The sequence below is a fragment of the Anomalospiza imberbis genome, chromosome 1 (genome assembly GCF_031753505.1).
Source record: "Anomalospiza imberbis isolate Cuckoo-Finch-1a 21T00152 chromosome 1, ASM3175350v1, whole genome shotgun sequence".
NCBI classification, from domain to species: domain Eukaryota; kingdom Metazoa; phylum Chordata; class Aves; order Passeriformes; family Viduidae; genus Anomalospiza; species Anomalospiza imberbis.
Window position 1 is genome coordinate 49,755,148 of NC_089681.1, and position 24,732 is coordinate 49,779,879.

At 37.2% G+C, this 24,732-nt stretch overlaps 1 protein-coding gene across 7 annotated transcripts in view; it reads right to left on the minus strand.

Annotated features, from left to right (window-relative positions):
• DLGAP1 (DLG associated protein 1) overlaps window positions 1–24,732 on the minus strand; it is a 404,716-nt gene that overhangs the window by 325,971 nt on the left and 54,013 nt on the right. The window contains exons 2-3 of one of the 7 annotated variants that reach the window (XM_068191516.1): window positions 15,974–16,072; window positions 14,902–15,056 (exon numbers count right to left, since the gene is read on the minus strand). The exons of the other annotated variants lie outside the window; for them this stretch is intronic. The gene's annotated coding sequence lies outside the window, so the exon portion shown is untranslated. The remainder of the gene's footprint in view (window positions 1–14,901; window positions 15,057–15,973; window positions 16,073–24,732) is intronic. 7 annotated transcript variants of the gene reach the window in all.

Below are 24,732 nucleotides of genomic sequence, written 5' to 3' on the forward strand. Positions count from 1 at the left end.
GACAGGTTGAGATAAATGTCAAATAGTGACATCCAGCAACACAAAGTAATATGTTCTGATACTGAGGATTAATTATAGCTCAAAGAAGAAGAAATAATTAGGAAATAATAGAAACATGAAGAAGAATTTAATAAAAAATTAGGTTAAAAAGTTAGGAAAAGAGAAAAATTTGGATTTGTGTCAGAATAAAAGAGAAAGCACAATGGGAAGAATTTTCCTCTCTGCTTTCGAAAAGGAAGGAAACCCCAAAGAGTGTTTGTTCTAAATATCAGGGTCTTATGCTAATGTAATTTCCATTAAAAATAAACAGAAATCAAGGCCTTTCTTCCCCTGAGGGAGTACTCTCTATGCTTTACTTCCACCATTTTTTCCCTAAAATTAAAGGGAAGCCCACTGTCCCGCAACTGCTTGCCTGTCCTTAACATCCCCAGATACGTTTGCCTATTTGCAAATAAAGTATAATGAAAGTAATGACTGCGCTCACGAAAATATAATTATAGGACCATTTAGGTTGAAAAAAACCTTTAAGATCCTTGAGTCCAAGCATAAATCTAGCACCGTCCACCACTCAACCATGTCCCCAAGCGTCACGTCCATTTAATGTGAACTCTGTATCTCAGAGAGCAAGCTGGAAATACAACCAGCCATCTCCCAGTAAACCAAGAGGATATCTTCCAAAATCAGAGGACTTCACTAAGTATTGCCATTATTACAAACTGAACATTACTTTTTCCTCATAAAATAACTGTAAAGTTGCAAAAATAGTACAATATCTTTATATGAAGAGAAGTTTTGAGGTAGTCTGTGTGGATAAAGATATCCCTAACCTCAAAAATAACATATTTTCACTGAAACAAACACAGATTATTTTTTTTGCTGTACAGTAAAAAAGGAAAAAGAAAAGGAAAAAAGACCACTGAATAATACAAAGGCAGCTGCATTGTCATCAGATGTCCTGTTTGAATGATATCAGTTAAAAAGAATGCAACATTTTTTAGGAAATATGGCAAACCAATATTATTTACAAATGTGCTATTTGAAATGCATTTTACATAACTTCTGTCCTGACTGAATTGAGGCACCCATAAATGTTTCAGCTCTGTTTAACTCTCTCCAGACATGAAATTTCCCAAAAACATATCAACAAAATTAATTTGAAACCGCTGTGAATAGGAATTCAGCAAAACAAATGAAATATCACTTTGCTTTGTTGACCTTACCATGAGCTAACAAGTGCCAAGAAGGGTAGATGGGTAAAACCAATAAAAGCAACTCAGAGAAAAGAAAGTGCACACATGCACAGACGGATTTTCAAGAAAGCCAGGACGAAAACCCAGGTGGAGAAAGTTTTGTACTTAAAAAAACTGGGATTTTTTTTTTCCTTTGTCAGTAAAGCAGTAACAATTTCCTCCACATAAATTATCTCCTACATCCTCCTGTGAGCTAGGCCATAATTAATGTACAATAACAATTTTTCAGCTGCTGCAAAAACTGAGACAGATTTAGTCTGTCTTTCCCTTTATACCACTGGGCATATACATCTTCAGATTACCAAAGATAGTTTCCTTTCTGCAGGTTTAGAAATGCAAGAGGCCCCAGTGGGAAAATCAGGAGAGTGTTCCCATCTCTCCATTATGCAGTAAGTGAAACTGATCATTATTTATGGAGAGGGAATATGCTGCATACACTCAGAAATAAGACTCAATAAAAACACAGAGCTAAAGAACAACTTCAGTATAAACAGTTGCTCAGCAGCTGATTCCAATAGGAACTTCTCAGCAGTTAACTCCTTTCATAGTGCATCTCATTTGTGGGTCAATACAAACGTAGCAGAAGAATTTAGTGAGATTTCACATATCTTCCAAGGAGCTGACGATACAGCATGTATTATTCCATAATCACAGAAGGAAGATAACACAAAATGGAAAAGCTGTGTTTAGTCTCAGTAGCATAAATGACCAGTCTGAAACACATTTCTAACAGACAGCTAGTCTAAATGAGGTGTGTTAGAGGTAAAAGAGTTCAGGAGAAAAATGTAAATCAGAAAAGCAGGTGAATGTCAGAAAAATGACAATTTGGTGCTGAAATTAGTAAAACTTGCCCGTTAAATCCTGCAGAAAATAGTTTATGAAGTTTTCAGCTAACATGTATCCACAGATTCAACTTCAGTTTTACAAATGTATGCACTGAGAAGGAAAGACTACTTGAAACTGTATTATTGCAGAACTATACTTATTTCTTAATTCTGATGTCTTTCTTTCATTAAATGTATTCCTACAAGATGTCAATCTCCACTACAACATCAGAGGAAGAATAGATATCATGTCAGTGGGAGACAAAATGAGCTCCATGATAACATGGACTGATCACAGAACATTCCTTTAAGATCAAATAAAAAACTTCTCCCTGAGCAACCAATGCCATGGTTGTTAATAAAATACTGGCTTCTGACTTGCTGAAACTAGTACACCAAGAATTTAGACTGTTTGACACAGGATTTTATAGTGGTAAATGAAACAGGAGTTTTCAAGTATAACACACATTACTAAGGATGGAGATATTTCTGACTTTAAATAAAAATTAATACCATGACATATCTGGAACAATTTTTCATGCATGCCTTTTAGATACTTGTCAGAAATCATGCCCATCTATGCAAGGTTAGAATTTCATTACTCAAGTTCCAATACCTAAGGAAAAAGAAAGAGGAAACTAATATAATATCCAAGACCAAACAGATTCTAGTCAAGTACATAAAGACTCTAAAGTGAATAAAATTTTGTGATATTGTCTAAGAAAGTATAAAATGCTTGATTACCTACTATTTCCTACATCGTGCAGACACATATACTTTGTGCAGAATGGGTACTAAAAGAGCTACCAAATCAAAATGACTATGCTTCACAAATCTTTTTACAGGTATAAAGACATAAAGAAAGTAAAAAGAAATTCCTAAGATATCAGTAAATGGTGAAACCACATGCCTTTCAAGAAGTACCAGAAATGCAATTCAGTGTAAACTGCAATTTTATAAACTGTGATAAATACAAATGAGTTTCAGGATGAATTTTCTAAATGTACACCTCTGAAAGCTTTAACTGCACTGCCAAGACTTCTAAGTTTCCAAGAATCCATTTCAGAATTTCTGTAATTTCTGCTCGCCCCTATTGTGTTGTAACTTTAATCAGAATAAAGACCTGTTTTCAGTACACCCGCCATCATTTCATTCATTCCGGAAAGCAAAGTCTTCATTAAACTTACAGACCCACTGATGACAGGCTCCACTGAACACAGATCTTACTAACTCAGTTAATATTCTGGACACCTGAAAATTTTCAGAGAGGTAAACCATGACTTGCTGGACTTCAAAAAACTTCAGTACTGTTAACCTGGAGGTGCCTACAGTTACACATTACTTCATCTGCAGGCAGAAGACAGTATGAAAACAAGATTTAGTTGGGAAAAGGCAAAGCAACTCTCTTCTACTTGGAGCATTTGCAGACCAAGTGATAGTAACCACCTCTTTGACCACCAAAGAGGCCAAACCCTGAACAGAGATTATTCTGAGAGATTGCAGAACCTGCACCTTTAGAAATATTCCAAACTAAATGGGACAAAGTCTTCAGCTACCTGATCGAACTTTTATGTCATCCTTGTGTGCCAGATGTCCCTTTAAAACTAAACAACCATTTTGATCTCTGCAAAACTACTTTTTCCTCAGCTGAACTACAACAACATCCAGATGACAAGGTAGGAATTTGACTTGCCCTACTTCAGGCACTTTCAGAAAAGAGAGGAAGCTGAACCAGAGTGTTCCAAATTATCTGAATTGTTTTGCAATGGCCATAGGAGAATAGCACCTCAGCTTTATGATTCATCAAGACAATAGCTGCTTCAGTACTACAAAAGCCTTAACTCCCAGCTCATGCTGCTGTATTGAGTACAAAGAAGGATTGCTACCAGGCAAAAAACCAAAAAATCACCACTATATTTACCTGCCAAATCACAATTTCCCTTTGCGGTCTCCCATCTCACTAATGATGAGGCTGATTTGGCTTTGCATACGAGATATAGCAAAGAAACAGCCTGAGGTGATAGTGAAGTGGAAAAACAGAGCAAAGTAAACTGGTTGTCTTCCTGTTTTACAACCAGCTGCAATTACCTTACTGGGCAGTTGCCATCCAAAGAAAACTATGAACCACACAAACAGAAATAATTTCATTGGCATGCACAGAGTGAACCTTTCCCCAGGTGTAATTTAAGGAGTCCTTAAAATATGCAATTCTATCCATTGCTTTGAGCCCTCAATCACTTCCTACTGCAGTTCTGGTTTTCCTCTACATGAAATCCTGCAGTTAAATCTACTTTCAGGATGACTGCCCTGATTAATAACTCTATAATGTCTGAAATCTCTGTGGGATAAGACATTTCTTTGTTCAAAAGTGATCCTTTTCCTCTGAATGCTGGCAATTTCAGTGCCGAGGGAATGAATCACCGCTGCTTGATGCTGCCATTCCTACTGCTGGGATGTGTGGTCATGTCAAGTCATTCTGAGACATAATTTCTTACTCTCCTCTGTCAGCTGGTCATTGCTAAAAAACAAATCTGCTTGGCAAAACTGGCCAGTATTTTGATTTCCAGTTCACATACTGGACTAAAAGTGCATTTTTGCACATCAGTGACAGAAGTACACTTTCCAGTGGAGAGCAAATATTCTGTGGCCTGACTTGTGTATCTCAAATAATCATTTAGCTCACTGCAGAAATCTGAGAATGAGGCAGATCTCCAGGTGGCAACTCTACTGTTGGGCAATTATGGGTGTCACTGCTTTTTAAAAGGTCATTTTGTCTGGATGTAGAAGAGGATCATTTTAGAAAACATATCTCCACAGAACAGGCTAATATTTACCTGCCTACTTCTATCACAAAAAAAAAAAGTATCTTTCAATAAAGGATTTAAAGGTAAATAAACAAATTTATTAAACATGTATTACAAGAACTCTGTGGAACAAAACATTATTAAATTTATGCTGATTACAGAGGGGCAGAATTGTATAGAAAAATCCACCAAGGAAGAAAGGCTGAAGCCTGCATTATCTTATCAGCTCAGTGGAGCCTATTTCACCTGAATTTAAACGACTTGTGTAAGATTTTGTAGTGAGTCAGCTCAGAGCCCAGAATAGAACCAAGAATTGTGGCTCATTATCTCTGTCTTTAACCATTAATTTGCACTTTCACACTGAAAAAAATGGATGTTGCTAATTTATTAAGTCCCCCAATTTATTTATATCATAACAATGCACTGAACATTATCAGAAGAAAACCACAGACTGAGATATAAGCCTGAAGTCCAGTCTGAACTGTGCGTTGCCATGAAAAGGGTAGAAAAGGAGCAATACTTGTGTAAAACATGGATGGACCAACAATCTCTACCACTGAATCCTCTATCTTTGATTGTGCTGGGTTTTGTTGTAACTGATATATATATATTTCACTTTCAAAACAAAAAAGTTGCAGAGGTCTCCAAACACACAAAAAAAGAGATAATAAGTTAGATATGAATTTATTACTGTAAAGGTTCATTCTATCATAAATATACATTTTAAACTTTCTGGTTTAATCTTTAAAATCTCATGAGTGCATACCACGGTCTAGGATACAGCACTGTTAACTGTCTCCCAACACCAAATGAGTCACTTTGGTCCAAGGATAGTAGTAAATGGATGCCATGAAAAGCTCTATTTATATGGTGCTTTACAGTACAATTTAATGAAACTTTCCAATACTTAAATAAAGGATGTATGTTCTGATAATATGTTGCTGAAGTTAGCATCTAGTAAGGAAGTGGATTAAGTCTTTATTGCTAACAGAACTCTCTCTTTAGATTAAATACAGATTCTTACATGAAATATGCATTCTGGAGAATATTCTTTTTTTTTTTTTTTTCCCTTCTTTCTTTCGCACATTGTCTTTTTCTTTCCCTGATTCTGAGATTTTACACCTTTTTCATCCTGCAAATGTGAAGGATCTATTTTGGAGTCTGTCAGGATAGTAACAAGTTTCCAAGTGCTGGAAAACCAACTTAGCATGGACTGCATGTGCTCTGTTCTAAAACCAGTATTGACGGACTCCACTCCTCTTCTGGTGCTGCATATTACCAAACTTTTCCCCCAGTTTTTCAAATCTCAAATTCAAATTAATTTTAAACTATCAGTTGTCACTAAGAAAAGACAAGCCACTGGAAAAGCCAGTATGAGCAAGTACTTTGCAACCTGTTTCAGGTGAGCAGAAACCTACATCTTCTCAAAGAAAGGAAGTGATCAAGCATTTGTTAAATCTGCATCTACATCTGCACTGTGAGGTGAACTGGGATGAGCTGGCTGCATTTCCCCTTTTCACAGGATTCATTTCACCCTGTGATCTCAGTCACTCCTCCTCCCAAAAGACAGTGGAGTGCAGCCAAAATGCTTTCACTCCCACTCTCCAGTTGCTCATGGCAGATAATAGCAGGTAAAGAGTCATCGTTCCCTTCCCAACAGCAAGAGTGAGGGGCTAATCACTGCTGAGTTAAGGAAGAGCAATGACTCTCCCCAGTCAGCCAAAAGGCAGGTGAGATGCTCCTCTACAGTGAGTTTTACAACCTGAAAATGTTGCTCCCAACAGTTTCTCACAGGACACACTTCTAAAATTTTTAGCTAATGTCCGAATATTTTTAAAATGTCACATATGGAGTTATATAAATATATGATTCTATGTTTCCCTGTCACCTTCAAAAGCTTCTTAGTAGACAACTCTCTGAGGCCCGTGGACCACACAACTGAAAAATAACGAATTAAAGCTGTTTCAACACCTGAAATAAGGAAGAAAACAGAAGAGGGAGCTGAGAAAGCAATAGGGAAGTGAGATTATACAGAACGTGCAGGGTTTGCATATTGTCAACTTGCAGGCCCAAGGTGAAATTCTCCTGAAAGATGCAGATAGACAAGAATTACAAGTGATATCAGCAAATTACGGCCATCTGATGGGATTTTAAGGTTTCGAAGCTATAGATTTCTTTCCTGATGGTGAGAGAAGGGGAACATACATGGTGTCATATGCCCGTGCAGAACCTTTCTAACAACTTTGCTTGGTAGAAAGAGTGATTTAATTGCTTCACATATTTTCTTGGAAATCATCTTTATTGCTGTGTATACAGACACCTTAGACTGAGCTGAAATATTCTTTTGATATTCTCTGTGCCAATAGGTATAATAAAACATTGCTGTTAGAAATTTGATAAAGGCAAGGGAGGCAATAAACCAGTTAAGAAGCTCTGGCCCAAAAAAACAAAACAGCTTGACTAAATCAAGATCATATTTGGAATGATCTTCTGGAATATGCTTTCTCTGTAAAATAAGAATTTTTTGTTCCTTAGGATATAAAGTACTAGTATTATCTGATATATGCATGGATGAGGCAATCTGTAAAACTGTAGTCTTCAGGAGACAATGAACTCTTTTTGTATACTGCTTAATGATCTGCATACCACTAGGAACTCACAAGATGGCCAAAGAGCCATTATTCTCTTCTATAACTCATAAATTTAGTGCTGTCTTATGACCCATCAGAAGGTTTAAAATTAACTAAAGAAACACAATTTGCAGGGATTGTACATGTCAGTCAAGGAACTCATAAGATATTAAAGAAGCCAAGGCTATAAAAAATTAAAAATTAGATGGAAAAATTCACAGAAAGTAAACAACCTACCAGAGGCTGTAGGCAAAGCCACTTGAAAGGCATAATCAGCCAAAAGCCAATTTGAAATGCAGTGTAATTATCACTAACAGTATAACACCAGGTAACATTGATATCCCCATGCAATACTGAGAACTATTTTGCTTTGGATCCCTTTAGCATTTCTTAGAGAATTTGTTTCTTTGGTGGAAAGAGTTGAGGGTGTTGAAACAAGAGCTTAAAATGGGACACAAGTTTTGAATTTCAAAACTTTGTCAAATGGGTTGTTCGCACCTAGCTAAAAAGCTCATTAATCAATCATGTGGGACAGTAAGGGACTACTGGCAGAAGTCCCACATTCTGAGGCATTAGAGCTCGCTGTCTTTCTGGGAAACATAAATAAAATCTGGTAAACTGTTACTGCACAGCAGTGTGATTGCAGAAAGAAGCTTTAGTTGCCTTTGACATTTACTGCTATATCATTGCTACTTACTGAGCCTGAACTCCTGAGCCATTCCTTTGTCCTCTAACAGTTATCTGAAAACAGATGGGTAAAGACACTGGCTTTAAAGAAGCAGTGCAACCTGCACAAGAAAGCAGAATAAAATTTCCACCTCTTTCTTTCCCAGAGAAAAATAAGATAATAATGCATTTTCGTGATAAGAAAATGTTTATTTGTTAATGGTTTAATAATTTATCATGTTTGACATGAACAAATGATCTAATTATGGCAGATTTTGATGTATGTTACACATAAATGCCTCCTCTACACAGCTCTCTGTTTTCCTGTGTACTTTTAAGTTCTTCTAAATATGATTTTGATAATGCAATCAGCTGTTTGAATAAACATAACCTAATTTAAGTAGTATTCCAAGGAACATTATTTCTATTATTATGACTTCCCTGGTGCACAGCTGTAAACAGACAGCTAAATGACAGCAAATGACCTAGATAAATCTGTCTTGATAGCTGTCACTCCTTAGTCTTGACCTTCTGACACTGTTCCAGCTGTGCAATAGCTTGTCCTAGCATTAAGTAAGAGACAATCTCAGGCTCATTCTATTCTGGGAAAACTACTAGTATTTCTCTACAAAGACACACATTCTCATAAAATAAGTGGACTAAAATGTATTTCTAATATAAAAGCAGAAGAAACATTGAACGTTCCTACAACTTCACATCTTGCACCATAAAAATAAGTAATAACTAAAGAGTTAAGGTACTAAATTAAATGTTAATCATACTGGTAGCTACACCATTTTGCATTTGTTTCACAGAATCATAGAATTGTTGTGTTGGCAGGGACCTTAAAGACCAAAGAATCACAGAACAAATCAGGTCGGAAAGGACCACGGTGTGTCATCTGTTTCATCCTCCCTGCTACACTGCATGGGATTGTGTCCAGACAATTCTTCCATGTCTTCCAGTGAGGAAGAGTCTACAACCTCTAAAGGCAACCTGTTCCAGAGGTCCTCTAGTTCCAAGCTCCCTCCCATGTGCAGGGACAGCATCCACTAGACCAGGCTGCTCAAAGCTCCATCCAACCTAACCTTGAACACTTCCAGGGGTGGGACCTCCACAGCTTCTCCAGGCAACCTTTTTCAGTGCCTCACCACTCTCACAGTGAAGAATTTCATACTAATTATCGAATTTAAAATCTGCCCTCTTTCAGTTTAAAGCCATTCCCCCTTGTCCTGTCACTGCATGTTAACAGCTTTGTAGCTCAGAAAGTACAGTCCTCATCAAATCTCATTCCCAAGTAATCCTATTTTCAGTGCTTTTTCGTAAACAGGAAAAGGAACATAAATGGCATAAAGTAGTTCTAGAGAATATATTCAGAGTTGTAATCTATATTTCATGTAATTTAAGGCATAACAGCAATTCACCAAAATTATGCTGAGCTACTAAAGAAATCCTAAAGTAATCAGAGAATATGTAAAATGGGATGAGAAACTATGGCCACTGCAGAATCCTAGTGTAACTAATAATTCACAGAGAAATGTGTATGCTATAAAATACATGCTACATTATACACACATAGTAATCACCTTTTTAGCTAAAAACAATGGTCTTAGAATACCACGTGAGGCCTGCATTCAAGCATCATTTTTCAAACATAGTTAAATAGTTTAAGACAAAACCACTCCATTAACGTACATCACTGGAGAGTGAATTTAGATGCTAGGTAGCCCTAAATATTCCTAGATTTTAAAGCAAAACAAATCTCCATTGTTAGCCAAGCCTCTGCTGTTTTTCCACATTCTGCTTGCATAATCTGGCTAGAGTGAATAATATATTGTGATGAAGAAGAGAAACTAGAAAACTTTTCATCAATCTCATTAATCATCAGAGCAAAAATCCAGAACTAAGGCTTTCTACCTAGTGCATTACATTTTAAAATTCTGCTAGAATAAAGTTCTCCTAAGAAGAAGCCCACTATTTTGTCCTTTCATCCTCATTTACTCCTTTACATCACTGGACAAGGAAATCACTGCTTGAGAAGTGTAACAACAGGCCCACAAGATAGGAATTTTCCTGAAATCTCTCACTACTGAAGGATTGTACAACAAATTAAATGCAGCTTAAATGCAAAATTTCAGTATAAAAATTTTGAAAATGCATAAATACTACTATATAATTGAGTTCAGCTTAAACAAACCCCAGAGAATTTTCTCTTAATATTGTGTATACATGACTGTGAAATGTTGAGAAGTCTTCTTTCAGATTGACACCTTGAACATCTTTAAGTGTCCTTAAATGGTTGTGAGCAATGGGTGCTTCTGAAAGGCTACAGGAAGGCGAGTCCTTATTCTGTACAATAATATCCTTCAGGGAAGTCACATCCTAACTAAAGAGTCTGACTAAAAGGTGAAGCAGCTGTAATGACCATATTATTTTTAAAACTGCACTATATCCACTGAGATTTGATGTCCTTCTACAAACAAGAACTAGAATTTAAGGCTCATTTGGAAACCTAAATTCCAGAGTTGACTTGTTTTCTGACACCTTTGACTTGATAAAAAGAAAAAAAAAGAAACTTCAACTTTATTTTTGGCTATGTTTTTAGCTATTGCATTAAATTCTCCAACAGAGTGATTTTGAAACTAAGTTTTGAATTTGGATGTAGTAAGATGGCACCTTCCCTGTGCAGAACACCTGGGCCCTTACTAGATAAGAGTGCCCTACATGATGCTTCAAACAGAAGAAAGCTAAAAACCTTTGAGAGCTATAGGAAGGAAGAAAAGAATTACTTGATATCTGAAAAACTTACTTCCCAGTGAAAAATGCTGAGAGCTTAGATTATCTGAATTGTCTCTAAAAAACCAATATACAGAAACAAGTGAAATAAACATCAAAACCAAGCCCCAGTGAACCCTGGGTTCATGCCTGGGTAAACTGTAGCTGTACACCCAGAATCCTCTCAATGCTCTCCACACTCAAGCATTGGACAGTATCATGCTGCCCAGAAAAAAACTTCAAGCAAACCACTTTGGCCTCATTTTTTTTCATTGTAATTCAGAACAGTGGAAGAGGTGCAACTGTGAGATCAAATTCTAGACTGAAGAACAGAGATCATTCAGAGTTAATAAATTATTATATTTGGTTTCAAAGCTTACCTAAGCTACTCAGGAACTCTGAAACTAAAAGGCCTCTACCGATCTGATTGACACTTTTCCCTCATAAGCAGCATGCTCATATATACACTTAGCAAAGTCAGTAAATACAGTATCAGTTTTAGTCTCTGGGGTGTTTTTTCTTTGAATAATTGTTTTCTCCTTTGAAAGAATGACCTGTATTCATAACTGAGTGATTAAAATGTTCACTTTGGAAAATCAGACAGCAAAACAGAGGGAGAGGAAAAAGTTGAATTTCATCTTTAAAAATTTTCTATTCATTCGGTGCATCCAGAATTTCACAAAGCTATGTTTGAGCTGATACATTTTTTAAAAACAAAATCAGTAGATCTTTCAGTCCTCATTCCTTCCCATTCTACTGGAAATTAGTGACAATAGAGCCTTTTGCAGTTATCTCTTATCATTCTGGAGAAAAATTACTTAAATCCATGTATTTGCCGACTCCTTTGCTAACAAGGCTTTTACTTTCTCACCAAGCCAAAGCCAAAACCAATCTAATCCTCTTTCCAGCGAATACTGAATTGATCCTTATTGTACTTATACCCTAGCTAGACTTGCATGACAAAACATCAATGTTTCAGGTCTGTCTTTCAAAGACACTCATACGGAACACTTCTGTCTGAGTGCTCACTGAGAAGTGGATTATCATGGCAACTTTCCACAGAGCATCTTGCCCTTGCGCTTTTCTGTTACCTCTGCAAACGGGTCTTGGCTCACTGAAGCTATCAAAGGCAGCATCACCTAAGAGTGACTGTATCTTTTTCAAAGAGAAGGAAAACATAGCTAGTTTCATATTGGAGAGACTTATAGGCATGTCCTTTATGTTCACAGAAACAAGGATTGAAAATTTGTCACAAGGAAAACAAAGTAAAAAAAGCAGAATGAAAGACAGGGGAAAAGCTTATTTCTTTCCTGCATAGACTTAAATAATTCCAACAACACATTTTTATCTGTGGCTTTATGAACCAGGCTTGATCTTAAGGCATCCTAATATTTACATGTTTAACAAATGTCTGTAGGAACTAAAATAATATATACTTGAAAGCTGACCTAAAAGAATGCTCAAATGAGTAGCTAAAATGTAGCTCTACTGTCTTAAGCCCTTGACATCACTAGTAAATCCTACTGGAATGAGGAAGTCCAGGCTCCCCAGAAACAAAAGGTTTTTTTTAATAAAGGACACACAGACCTGCTGTAGCTCCCCTCACTTCTGTATGGAGTGTTACAGCAATAGATAAGGTACTGAGCAATGAAGCATCTCTCCCCCAAGGAGCAAAAAACTGAATGGGCATAGCATGTTCAACGCAAAACAATGTAGTTCAAGTAATGACATTTTCTTCTCCACAAAACAAAGATAAAGTGATAATTTGGGTTCTTGATAAAAGGGAGCCAAGTCAATATCTGCAAAATGCATCAGCAACTTTTACACAGATTGAATTATTGCCACTGTGCTACCAGTCTGCAGGAGAGGTCACTAAGTGACCTCTATAATGAATAAAATAAGCTACAGATGATTAAGGTGGAAGCATCTCCCTCCCAAAGCAACTTGGGCATCCATACAATTGGAAATTGCCTGAGAGCCAGAATAAATAATCTCTTTCTTAGGCTGTGGGTATTAAAAAGCATTGAGACACAGAATTTGGTAGCATTTCTAGAGGTCTATGTTTGACAAGACCATAACAGGTATTACTTACACATTGCAAATTAAAACTTTCATTTGCTTAACTACTCCAGGTAAGATGGAGAACAACCTTACTACAGACTGCACAAAAGTTGTTAAATCTATACATTCTCAGTGAACAAGAGAATTATGAAGACTCTGGCTCCCCGGTTAGAGAAGCAGACTTCAAACACAGAAATGTTGACTTACCAGCCCAACACCACACAGAAACCCTAGGGCAGAATGTACCCTTTGTTTGAAAGGTTGCTGCCTGACCATGCACTTGGGAAATCACAACTCTCTTTCAGTGCATTCATCTAAGAAACAACCGTGGACAAATCTGACTGTGCGTTGACTCTTTTAATCAAAATACTTGAAGTGTATCAAAATCATAACATTCTGAATTTGATGGGAGTTCAGAGCAAATAAAAACATGCTATCTTGTGACTATAAACTGGAATATACTGGACCTCAGTTATGAAAAAATATTGGCAGATATTAAAACTTAAAGAGAAGAATCTGACAGAATAGGAATAGGTTAATTTTTAGCCTATAGACATAAAACCTACATAAGTTATGTATGTTAACTCTTGCTAATTAAAGAAAAAGTGGAAGAGCAAAATATTATGTAATGTCCAGCAACATTTCCCAGCTGAATACACCTAAGCAGAAGAAGCTTCCTTTTCTAAAGGAAAATCACAATAGCACAACCTCCAATGCTGTGATGGAAAGAAAAGAGTCTCTGCTTCCTCCCCAGAGGCTCTTGACAAAAGATTTTATAGAAGAAAAAGATGAGACCACATTCCAAAACCACAGGGTCCAAAGCCTCACAAATAAGACTTGTAATTGATCATCTTGGTGAGAAAGAACAAGAGGACTGGAAAAAAAGCTGTACTTTAATTTCTACATGAAGGAGAACAAAAAAAATTCCCCAATTAAGAAAATATCAACGCCTTAAGCTACCGTATCTTTGATCTTATTCTTTGCCAGAGAAAGGAAATTTCGTCTCTTCAAAGCTTCAACCAAGTAGAACCAAGTTAATAGGGAGCAAGAAAACTTAAATAAAAGCCCTGTAGAGAGACCAAGGACAAACTGACAAGTATAATATTTTAGTTGATTGCCTACATCAGAGGAATTAAAATAATAATATTTATCTGTTGCTACAGCAGTACTCATATATATTCACTTGATAATTGAGTGGAATAAAAATATGCAAAATTTTAGGAGCTCCATCCTTCTCATTTCTAATTTACCTTTTAGATTTGAAGGGCCTATTTTTTCTTAACAACATAAATTACCACCACTTAACACTTTATTAAAAAAGTATTATAAAAAGTAATTCACTAATTCATATCATTGACTTTTGAGGAGACACTGAGTATAAATTTACAGCATTAGACTGACAGTCACAGAAACCCAGAGGTTTGTAGAGATCCTCAAAACAAATTACTTCCCAGCCAGATGCAGTGGGAGCTTTTTCAAACCAATTGTGAAACACATCTCATCCCTTAACCAGAAGAAAACCTTACTCCTTAGCCATACCACTTGGTACTGACCTCCTCTAAAATGCTGGCAGTGGGTGGCACAGGAGCCTCCTGGAAATGTTGGGGCTAGTGCAATGGTCGCCAAACATGTCACCAAGCAGCCTTCCCAAAAGCAGCTAAGTGGCAATAATTTTCAGCCACTACTGGTGACAGCATTGTGCAGTGGTACTCAGAAGGCCCGAACAACTACAAACTGATTTTCAGTCTTTCAAAAGAGCTGAAAACCTTTAAATAAAAAACAAGAAACCGCCCTTCCCCCCCCCCCCCCCCCCCCAAAAAAAAACAAACTCAGAGGGAAAAAAAGACTTGGCTGTTGCAGGTGTGATGAAAAAATAACAGGATGTTTTAACCTTTTTAAGGTCCATATAAGTAACTTATCCAGGTGGAAAGCTTACTTTTGCCAGCTGCCTATTTAGCTCAGGTTGGGAAACCAGTAGTAATTTCTTGGCTTCAGTTACTAGCTGTCTCCTTCAAGCCATTCAAACAGCAAGGGCTGTATCAAAGACTAACAGAAGGAATGATGAATTTTGTTAAAAAATTATCCAAGAGTATTGTTTTTTAAACAATAACACTTATGATGAGGAACCTTCCTAATGTATGCTCATGTGTGAGCCACCAGAGCCAGATTTTGGTACTCATGCTTGGGTTCCTGCTACCTCAACTGTGCCATATTTACATAAAATTCCTTTATTGTGGTACAACCTGGAGTCAATGTAAAGTTAGTAAAGCCAAGGAAATCTCCATGGTAAGCAAGTTCAGAGTCAGATTTTGAAGTTTTTACATGACAGCTGTTTGCCTCAATGTAGGGCAGCACATTGTCCTGGTCTGGCTCTTTAGATGCCTCTGCCCTCTCTGCTGCTACCAATAATCTGTCATATTTTTATTTCCTGTTTAGAATTCTACACTGGTATTTTATGGACATGAGTAACCGATGACTTGGATTGCTGTTAGTTTTACAACATCGTGATGCATATCAGACAATAATAGTAAGGTCTTTACTTTGCCTTAAGAGCTTGTTTACAATTTATTTGAAAAAAACAACTCAGTAAGGCAATGGGCTAAGTAAAAGACGAAAACAGCAATCATTCTGGGAGAGGAGGGCAGCGCCAGATTATTGAAAATATTGCCCACAGACAACTGAAGCAAAAAAAAAGAGCATGATTTCTTGCATTGCAAAATCATAAGTTTTGACTTTCATATTATTAAATCCTTCTTGTAGACAAACCAACACTTATTGACTTAGTCATTCCATAAACTAATCAGCACCTACTATCTTTTTTATCTGACTTTGAATGATATCTTAACAACTTAATACCAGCTCATACTGAAAGCCTGATTAGCAGTGACAGGTGACAACAGCAATGATTTCTAGTGTGTGAGGGACCACTGCTACGCTGTTAAAATATAAAAGGAAAATATTACCTCCTACAATTCTTACTTTTGAATTTGAGGAAAAGCCCATGTGAAGATGTTTTCTACAAAATCCAATTTCATCTCCCTTCCCTCATCTACAGTCTGCACCTGGATCAAATGAATGAAGTATTTTTTATTTCCCCAGTACATGGCCTAAATCAGCACTCCATTACCATCACAAATCAATGTATTCTGAACCTTAAACATGCTCAAGCAGTGGTTTTCTGATCAGGAAGATGCAATATGCACAGTAGTTCATGCAACCTCACACCTAACAAAGGAAAGGCTTGGTACAGCCACCTAATGTAAAACATAAATTTTGCTTCTAATGGGGTCTCAATTTAACTGTTAATTTTAAACCTTATTATTTTTGAGGAAATAATACATGTATTGCAGGATTTTATTGTGCATTTTTAAGAAGGTCTCTAGGCATACTGATGAAGGTTATTATGGAATTTACACTGGTACTATTTTGCTGACCATAAAATCCCACTGTCCTTTCCTCAGATGTTGGTGGCAAATGGGTCTTGATGACACTGGTACTAACAAAACTCAGCAAAGGCGACCACTTTGGCTTTTACCTTCAGTACTTTATATCATGCATCCATACTAATGGAAAATATAGCACCAAGATATTTAGATATAAGTTTAAAATGTACTTTGCAGAAGTAACTAAGAGTGGATATTCCCTATTTTATAGCTTATGAAAACAATGCATAGAGCCACTGTGTGACATATCCAGGAACACAACACGTGACTTACACATGATGCAAATTCAGGATTCTTTACATTTTGATGCTGTTTGCTAGATTGCGATGTTAACTATATGCTTTATATTACACAGATATTGTCAATTAAATTATATTTTTAATCTCTTTTTCCTCTATGTGTATGCTATATCTCAAGTCATTACCATACTCATTAAAACACAGCAGTTCTGTATCCCATATCAGCACTTAAATTAAGTATGAGGATATATAACAATACAATTAGGAGAAGTATTCCTAATGAATGAGGCCTTGAAAAACAAAGTGAACAAAGTGAAGCCTTGACGGGAATGATCCTGCACTTGAGGCCTACACAACAACCACTAGGGCTTTTCATCATGTTTCTTTAAAGAGAACTGACAAGTCTGATAGAAGGAGAAAGAGAGAGAAACTACAGTTTTGAAGCTTAATTTTTATTCAACATGTAGCAGCCCAAGGACACCCAGAGGCAGGCTAGAAAACACAAGTTACAGTCAAAAATGAAGCCTGATTTAGTAGCTGAACCCATTTATTCTTTCCAAGGTTCTGCATAGCACCTGACATGAGGGCCTCTCTTCTGACTCATGTCTTTCAGAACTTAAGTGATAAAAATAGCAAGTCTCTCTGAACAAAGGAGAGCCCCAGAAGACAAAACAAACAGTAAGTTTGCATCTTATATTAGAACTTGCCTACTTTCTACTCTTGCAGCAAATGCCTCTGCGTATTTATTTACCTTGGACAAGATGAAAGGTCACTCATTATGTGCATAATAAGCTAATCTCAATTGTAATTATACTGCAGAAAAAATCCCACTTTCATTTGAAGGCTAACTAGATTCAAAATAACCCAGTTCTCATCAGGGTGTTGCATTTATTTCAATTAAGTCAATCAACTTAACAAGGATTTAATTAAAAACAAGTTAGCAAGTCAGAAGAAGTATTTGAAATGTAATTAATAAATATTTTAAATAAGCACGACATAGTTAAATCAAATACATTATTCTAAGTGCACTAGACTATGACTTCTTTGCTGATGCTCACTTTTGGTCAACAACAAAAAGCATCCCACCCTGGGAATCCTGGCATCAGCTCATCCTTGCAAAGGCACATGAACAAGGTGTCCAGGAGGTGTAATATTGAACTTTGAAAAATTAGCTAGAGAGATGAGAACCTATTTCTCATGAGAGGGAAAACCCAAGGTTTGCCCACACTTGGTTTGCTTTGTTTCAATTGTTGCTCTTCATACAAAATAACTTTTCAAGGCAATTAAACAAAAAAATAAAGTGCCTTTTCACTGAATCTACATGTTTCCATGTAGCTTCTTTCCTCTGCAAGCATTCTGCAAGCTGTGGGAGAGGGAAGCAAAGCACTAACAAACAAAACCACAGAACAATCAATATGAAGAGGTTAGTACTCCCAAAAAGTAATTTACATCAGATACGTTCCTATTCTCTGCCTTTCCATTGTCTTTTGAACAATTATGCATCTCATCCCTGGCTTTGCAGTCTAAGAACAACAGTGCTTTGGCCTCTGCTGCCCACAGCATCCTGACTCAGTCTTTCCAGGGATCTCTATCCTATGCAATTCTATTATATTCTTCTCCCTGTATCTGACATTCCTGGGGAAGAAGAGGAAAAGAAAGAAGCAGCACTCCTCACCCTTAACTCCTCAACAACCCACAAGCAAGACTCCTGTTTTCCTGAAGCCATCCTTAAAAATTCTTTATTCTGTTGTCACCAGCAAAGACCAGTATAATATAATACAATACGAGATATAACCGTATTTCAAATAAATATACTTGGAAATTAAGGCCATATATACACCCAAATGAATGTTTTTGTCTACCTCATTGTTTCCAACTGACTGAGCACATTTTCTTTCATGTCCATGACACATTGAGAACAGAAGCACAAAAACTAAGACAAGAATGATCAAAAGTGTCAGCTCCATTTGGGCAACCAAACTTGAGAAGCCTATGCCTCATCTTTCAGATCACTTCATGTTTTATTGCACTTTTCACCTTCAGACCACAGTTCCTATTAAATTTGCCCCAGCTACAGATATAAATATTCCCAACTTAAGTTAATCAAGATGAAGTTCTTGATTAAAAAGCCCTCAGGAAATAAGCAACCCTGAGTGAGGAGTTATGCTTGAGAATCTTTATGGGTACATAATTTTCCCAGCACCATAGAGGAATTCTGGGCTGTAGGCAAAGCAGAAACCCAATAAGCCATGTTACAAACACAGTCCTCTTGGAGTTGTCTACTTTACTATGAGTTGCCACCTCAAAATACAGTCCTAAAGTAAATCCAGCTCTGAGCCAGCAAAGGTTCTGTGGAAAGTAGGGAGGAGACCCTCTCTAAGCATATAATTAACCAGATGCATCATAATGTGTATGTACAAAGGTCCTAAATTAATCCCATATGATTCAACTACATGCTCAGCATTCCTAATTTGCGAGTGCTTGACTTTATGGGTTTCACAATTCCTTGCCAGAAAGGAAGGGTTATTGACTTGAATATGAATCCAAGAGGAAGACATGGAACAGGCCATCTGCAGTCCTGTTCTTATCAGCATCTAGTTTTACAGGGTTTTTTCAGACACTCTACTGCCTTCCCACCTTATGCACCCATGCCCCTAACTCTAATCTACCCAGTTCCATCCATTTTTTTTTCACCAGAATCTTTCAACTTAATAAATTTCTTCAGAAAATCCTGGATGGGAAGTGTTCTTCAAGAGCTCTAAAATGTACGGATGACTCACTTCAAGCAAGTGATCTGAAACAGAGCAAGAAAGCAAGAACAGGACTCTTTAATGATAATGACTTTATACCATGCAGATGACAACCTGCAAGAGAGCTAGACATCTCTACAATATCTCCATAATATCACAAAATGTTTTTTTATCCCTATTCATCCAGATTACTGTGCAACCAAGCTGTTGAAATTGGCAACCACAACTTATGCTTTAACCTTCTTATTTCAACTTTACTGAGGCTACTCCATTGGAAGTAGTTTGAGAAATACTGTGCTTATATGCAAGAAATTACATGTATCTGCTAAAAACAACCCCAATTTATATTTGAGGAATCTCTAGACTGAAAAACAGAAAAAGTTTTGTGATGATTGATACCAGTTTACACCCAAACCATTATAACTGTGCAGAGAATTTTTCAAGGACTTAAGGAGCATACTTTCAGAAAAATGCACATTAGTATCAATTGCCTCATGAAAATGATGATTCCTGGAAGAAAACTTTTTTCTGTTTTGTCAGCGGGATATCTCTAATCTATCGATAAGTACCATGCCCGGGAAACTTGGAAGTTTGTCACAGACAGGGAGGAAAACAACTGCACATGTTCCTGGTCAAAAATACTAACAAATGAAGTACCGATGTCTCCACATCCACCTGGTCACTTTGGCTCCTCTATTCCCTCTTCTGCCCCATCTCAGAATAAAACAACTAAAAGCAAATGGAGGATTCCACATTATTGTGCTATAGAGAGTGAATCCCGCTATTCCTGAGAAGAATAACAGAACACTGAACGCCTTCTGTTCCCTTACCAAACTTAATCATCTGGACAGAGCTGGTATTTCTGTTTGATTTCTTCCATGCCTTGTAGCAGAAAGGAACATATTGCCCTGAATAAGACAGACATTAAGCAATCAAAGATGTTTGGATGCAGTACAGAATGTGATTATTTTCCCCTTTACCTCTTTGGCTCAATTTATTGCTGCCCACTCTATTTTGCTTTATGAAGCAGTACTGGAGAAAAAAGAGCCTCATTCTTTAGCTGAGACAGTGTCTGCTGCATTGTGAGGCAGTTTCCTTCTTAGCTCAGATAATGCTCAAAACCACAGTGCAATATATAACAGTTCAATACAACCATTTGCATAGTGAACGATGCAGAATGTTGAATTGAGTCATTTACGAGAGGCACCAGATTTTTCCAGGAATAGTATGTGGGATTTAAGTTGGCTGGTTTTGTGTCTTCCTTCAGACTTCATACAAGTCTCATTCCTTCTCCTATTTCAAAACAACTAGGAAAAGAACTGGTGAATACTGAGTAGCAAGAAGGTGAATTGAATACATTTTAGCTTAGCTGCCACTACTCCTAGAACAGATAATATAAACCAAAGCTTTGTCTCTCATTCAGAGGTAATTAAAGATAACCTTAGTACCATGTTATTGAAAGTCCTTCCTATCCACATTCCCAGTGTCCATAGATGCTTTCTGAAATGCAACTTTATTAGCTGACCTAATATTTTGCTCATTCTGCTGAGGAAAAATACTGGACTTTGTTTTAAGGATGTTTTCATGGCTTTCCTCTAAACCTGCAGCTCAGCAGTCTCCATAGAGAAGACTGTTTCAAAACAGGAAAACTGGTTCCATATATGTTGTAAAGTAATAAAGAAATTTTCACTACAGGATGAAAATATTTTCTTCTTAGGAAACCCTTAAAAATGGAGTCCCTACAAAAGTAAAGAAGGGGAAATTTTCTACAAAGGGGTGACAAGCAAAATCATAGAAAGCATATCAAAAACCCTGGGTCACTGTTTTGCTTGGATGAAAGATATATATATATAGGCCATCTCTGAAAGTGTTTTTTCCTAATGTAATATTTAAATATTTCAGTGAGGAAGATTGCAAGCATAGCCTGCCCTCTTTTTGCAATACCTTATACAACAACAAATATTGACTGTATTTCCCAATTAGCTTATTTTTAAAAATTAAATTTAAAATAAAACATTTCCCCATAGACACAGTTCTAGATCTCTATCAAAAGTTTCTGCCCACCAAAATACGTTCCTGCTGAAAAGTGCAGTGTCCACAGTTTAGCACAGCAGTACATCTGAGACATGAGTAACATTTATTTAGTTGTGTAGACCAATTACTTCCCTACATTTCACAGAGTAACACTTGCCTCTTTTGTAACTGCATCACATTGCCAGAGATCCATTCATTTTGAGGTCCAAACATAGACACTGCTATTCCAGCTGCATAACTACTAATTCCCCATAATTCATTTACAAATCTCATGTTTCCTGAGAGTAGAATTTCATGCTTACATTAAATTTGGATCAAATTTAATCTTGTCACCATTATGACAGACTTATCAACTCCTGACCAAGAACCATGCTGTATCTCCCACTGCTGCACCTGGGAAAGGGTGATTGATTCCTTATTTTCCACAGATGGCCATGGAACACTGAAGTCTCTGTACCTGATGGAGTGAAGAAATATTCACTTTAAACTACCATGCCAAATAATCGACCCTAACTGAGCAAGAACAGTAGCGATTCCATATCTATATTTAGCAATTGAAGCTGACTAAATGTGAAGGGAAGCGCTACAGCACTTCAACAGAGATAGTAAGAATTGCACATTGACTGAGAGTATCAAGTGCTCTAAGAAAAATTTCTTTCCAGGGTTTCCCCAGTAGCAGAAATACTTACAAACAGCTGTAGGAACTTTATGTTTCTAGGTAGCACTAACAGAAAAAAATTTACAAGAACAATTTTCATTTTCAGGTGAAAATGTGAACATAAAAGAAATCAGCTAAGTAATTTTAAATAAAACTGCTACTCAAGAGGAAGGAAAAACAGATTCATCAATCATGTGTTCACTAAATCTCATTTTCACTTAGACTCAAAATGAGAAGGATGACACAGACAAGCACACCATACCCACCTATTTTATCTGACACTGACATTATTTACTGTGTATTAAAAAGAATTCTTCTGGCACTTGCATACAATCGTGTCAGCTTTAATTGTTAAGATGCACTGAACAGCTCTTCTAAACATAGAAAAAATTTTCATTTTAAAAGCAAATCAAAGGCACAAACAGGTGGAAGCACTCTATTGTGCCATATGAGACCCTTGTTCCTACAGCTGCAAACCAGCACAAGTGCACATCCGCTAAAATATCAGCTTGGAAGTAAAAGGAAAGAAGTACGGTGACTAGTCCTAGAGTCCAAAAAAAAAAAAAACCCAAAGCCAAGAGTGCAAGTTTTATTCCAAAATACTGAAGCAAGATGCTTGAAAATGAAAGGACCTTAAAGTTTTAAAAATGATGTGCATAAATAAGCCAGTTACTAAATTATATCCTCACAGTCAAAAAAGGAGATGAGGTCTAAGGCAAACAACACTAAAACAGGCCTACAGGTATTGATAACAGCATCTAACCACTGACAAATGCAAGAATTACTTGGGTGAAGTTCACAAGAGATAATGTACTGTGTGGTATTACTTATTGTTTTTATCAGTGAGCTAGAGGATGGAACAAGGAGTCTATTTTATAAAATTCAGAGATCACACTAAGCTGGGAGGGATTACAAGCATTTTGGAGGCCATGAACATAATTCAAAAGGCACTCAAACAGAGAAATTGTCTGAAAGCTGCAGCTCTCTTACAAATGTGTATAACACACTGCAGAAATACAGGAATGCTAATTTGCATAAATTCAGGACAGAAATTAAGCAAAAGTTCAGCTGTTGAAAATTCCATAAAACAGGACCTAACTACAATTTATCACAAAATGAATGTACATTATCTGTTGTCCCACTCTTAAATAACAAAAATCAGTCTTCCCACTGAGATATATGATCAGTCTTCTGCACAGGAGACATGAACTAAATTTCTATTTTCCTCTGGAGATTCTCCTCTGGAAACTTCAGTGGAGAGTTCACTGGGGCTGTGCTGACCTTGGTCAGTAAAGGAAACTGCCTGTAATCGAGTAAAAGCTTCAGCTAATCAAACTCGATTCACACATAGATTGGGTAATTCTTGCAGCTCTTGGCAAGGTTCCTGTCAAGCATAACTAAATGGTAAATTGGGGAAAACATATCTAGAAAGCATAAACAGCTAACCTGTTTTTAGATTGGATAAGTTACCCTAAAAGAATGCAGCAGCTTACATCCTTGATGGAAAAATCTTTTATACTAAAAGAATAATGAGAAGGAGTTGAGCCTTTCTTCTTAAATAAAAAAAAAAAAGAAAAAAAAAAAGGAAGGCTCCAGGTGGATTGATCAATATAAGTGCATGCTTTCTAAAAGAACTGAAACCCTATAGGGCTTGCAGAGAAACGTGGCTGGGGAGGAGAGAACAGCAAGAGTGGAAATGAACAGATGGGGAGATAACGGCAGACTGGCTGATGGAGCAAAGCAGCAGAAAAAGAAAGAACAACTGGCAGGGAAGGCAGCTAGTGGGAGCAGTAGGCAATGGTCCTGGCTGGCAGGGAATTGCTGGAGGTGAGTGCTGTGAGCATCAAGGTCAAAAGCATTGCTCTAGTGAGGCGTACCAATGCAGCCAATAAATGGCAATCCTCTGGGATATACAAGAGAGCCTCAATACCTGTTTCAGCAGCAAGATAAAACCTGCCCTTAGATGGACTCTTCTTACTGAGGGCTCTTTAAACTCATTTATCCCCTTGACTTCGGTGGCTGTCACTCAGCATCAGGGAAAACAGCTATCATACATCCTAGGTCGTACTGCACTGCAGGCGAGCCTTTGCTGCCCATGGTACGCAACAGGGCTGGTTTGTGCATGAGTGTTGCACCTCAGCTGCTCAAAATGACTAATCTGGGAAGGCAACAACCGTGCAGAGCAAAACCAGGTGGTCATTCTTATGCTGGGCATATGCAATGGAGAGGAAGTTTACAGGTGGGCCAGGATAAATCAGGCATGGTTTGGAAGGGGATCTTGATAAAAAGTTTGAACAACTGGTAGATTTATCTCTCCTATAAGAAAGGAACACTTAGCAATCTTCGCAGCACTCACAAACAAGAGCAGCATTGATCTGTGATGTGATTCAAATGTGATTCAAGACTAAATGCATGAAGGTTTGTCATGTTCTCGTGCAGATCTGGACTGAAACTCACTTGGGAGTCACTTGGGAGCTTTGTCACTTGGAGTTTTGTCATGCTGTCTTATTCCCCATTAGCTAAGTCAGGGGAGGTTTAGGTTGGATATCAGGAAAAGGTTTTTATCCCACAGGGTGGCTGAGCACTGTAACAGGCTCC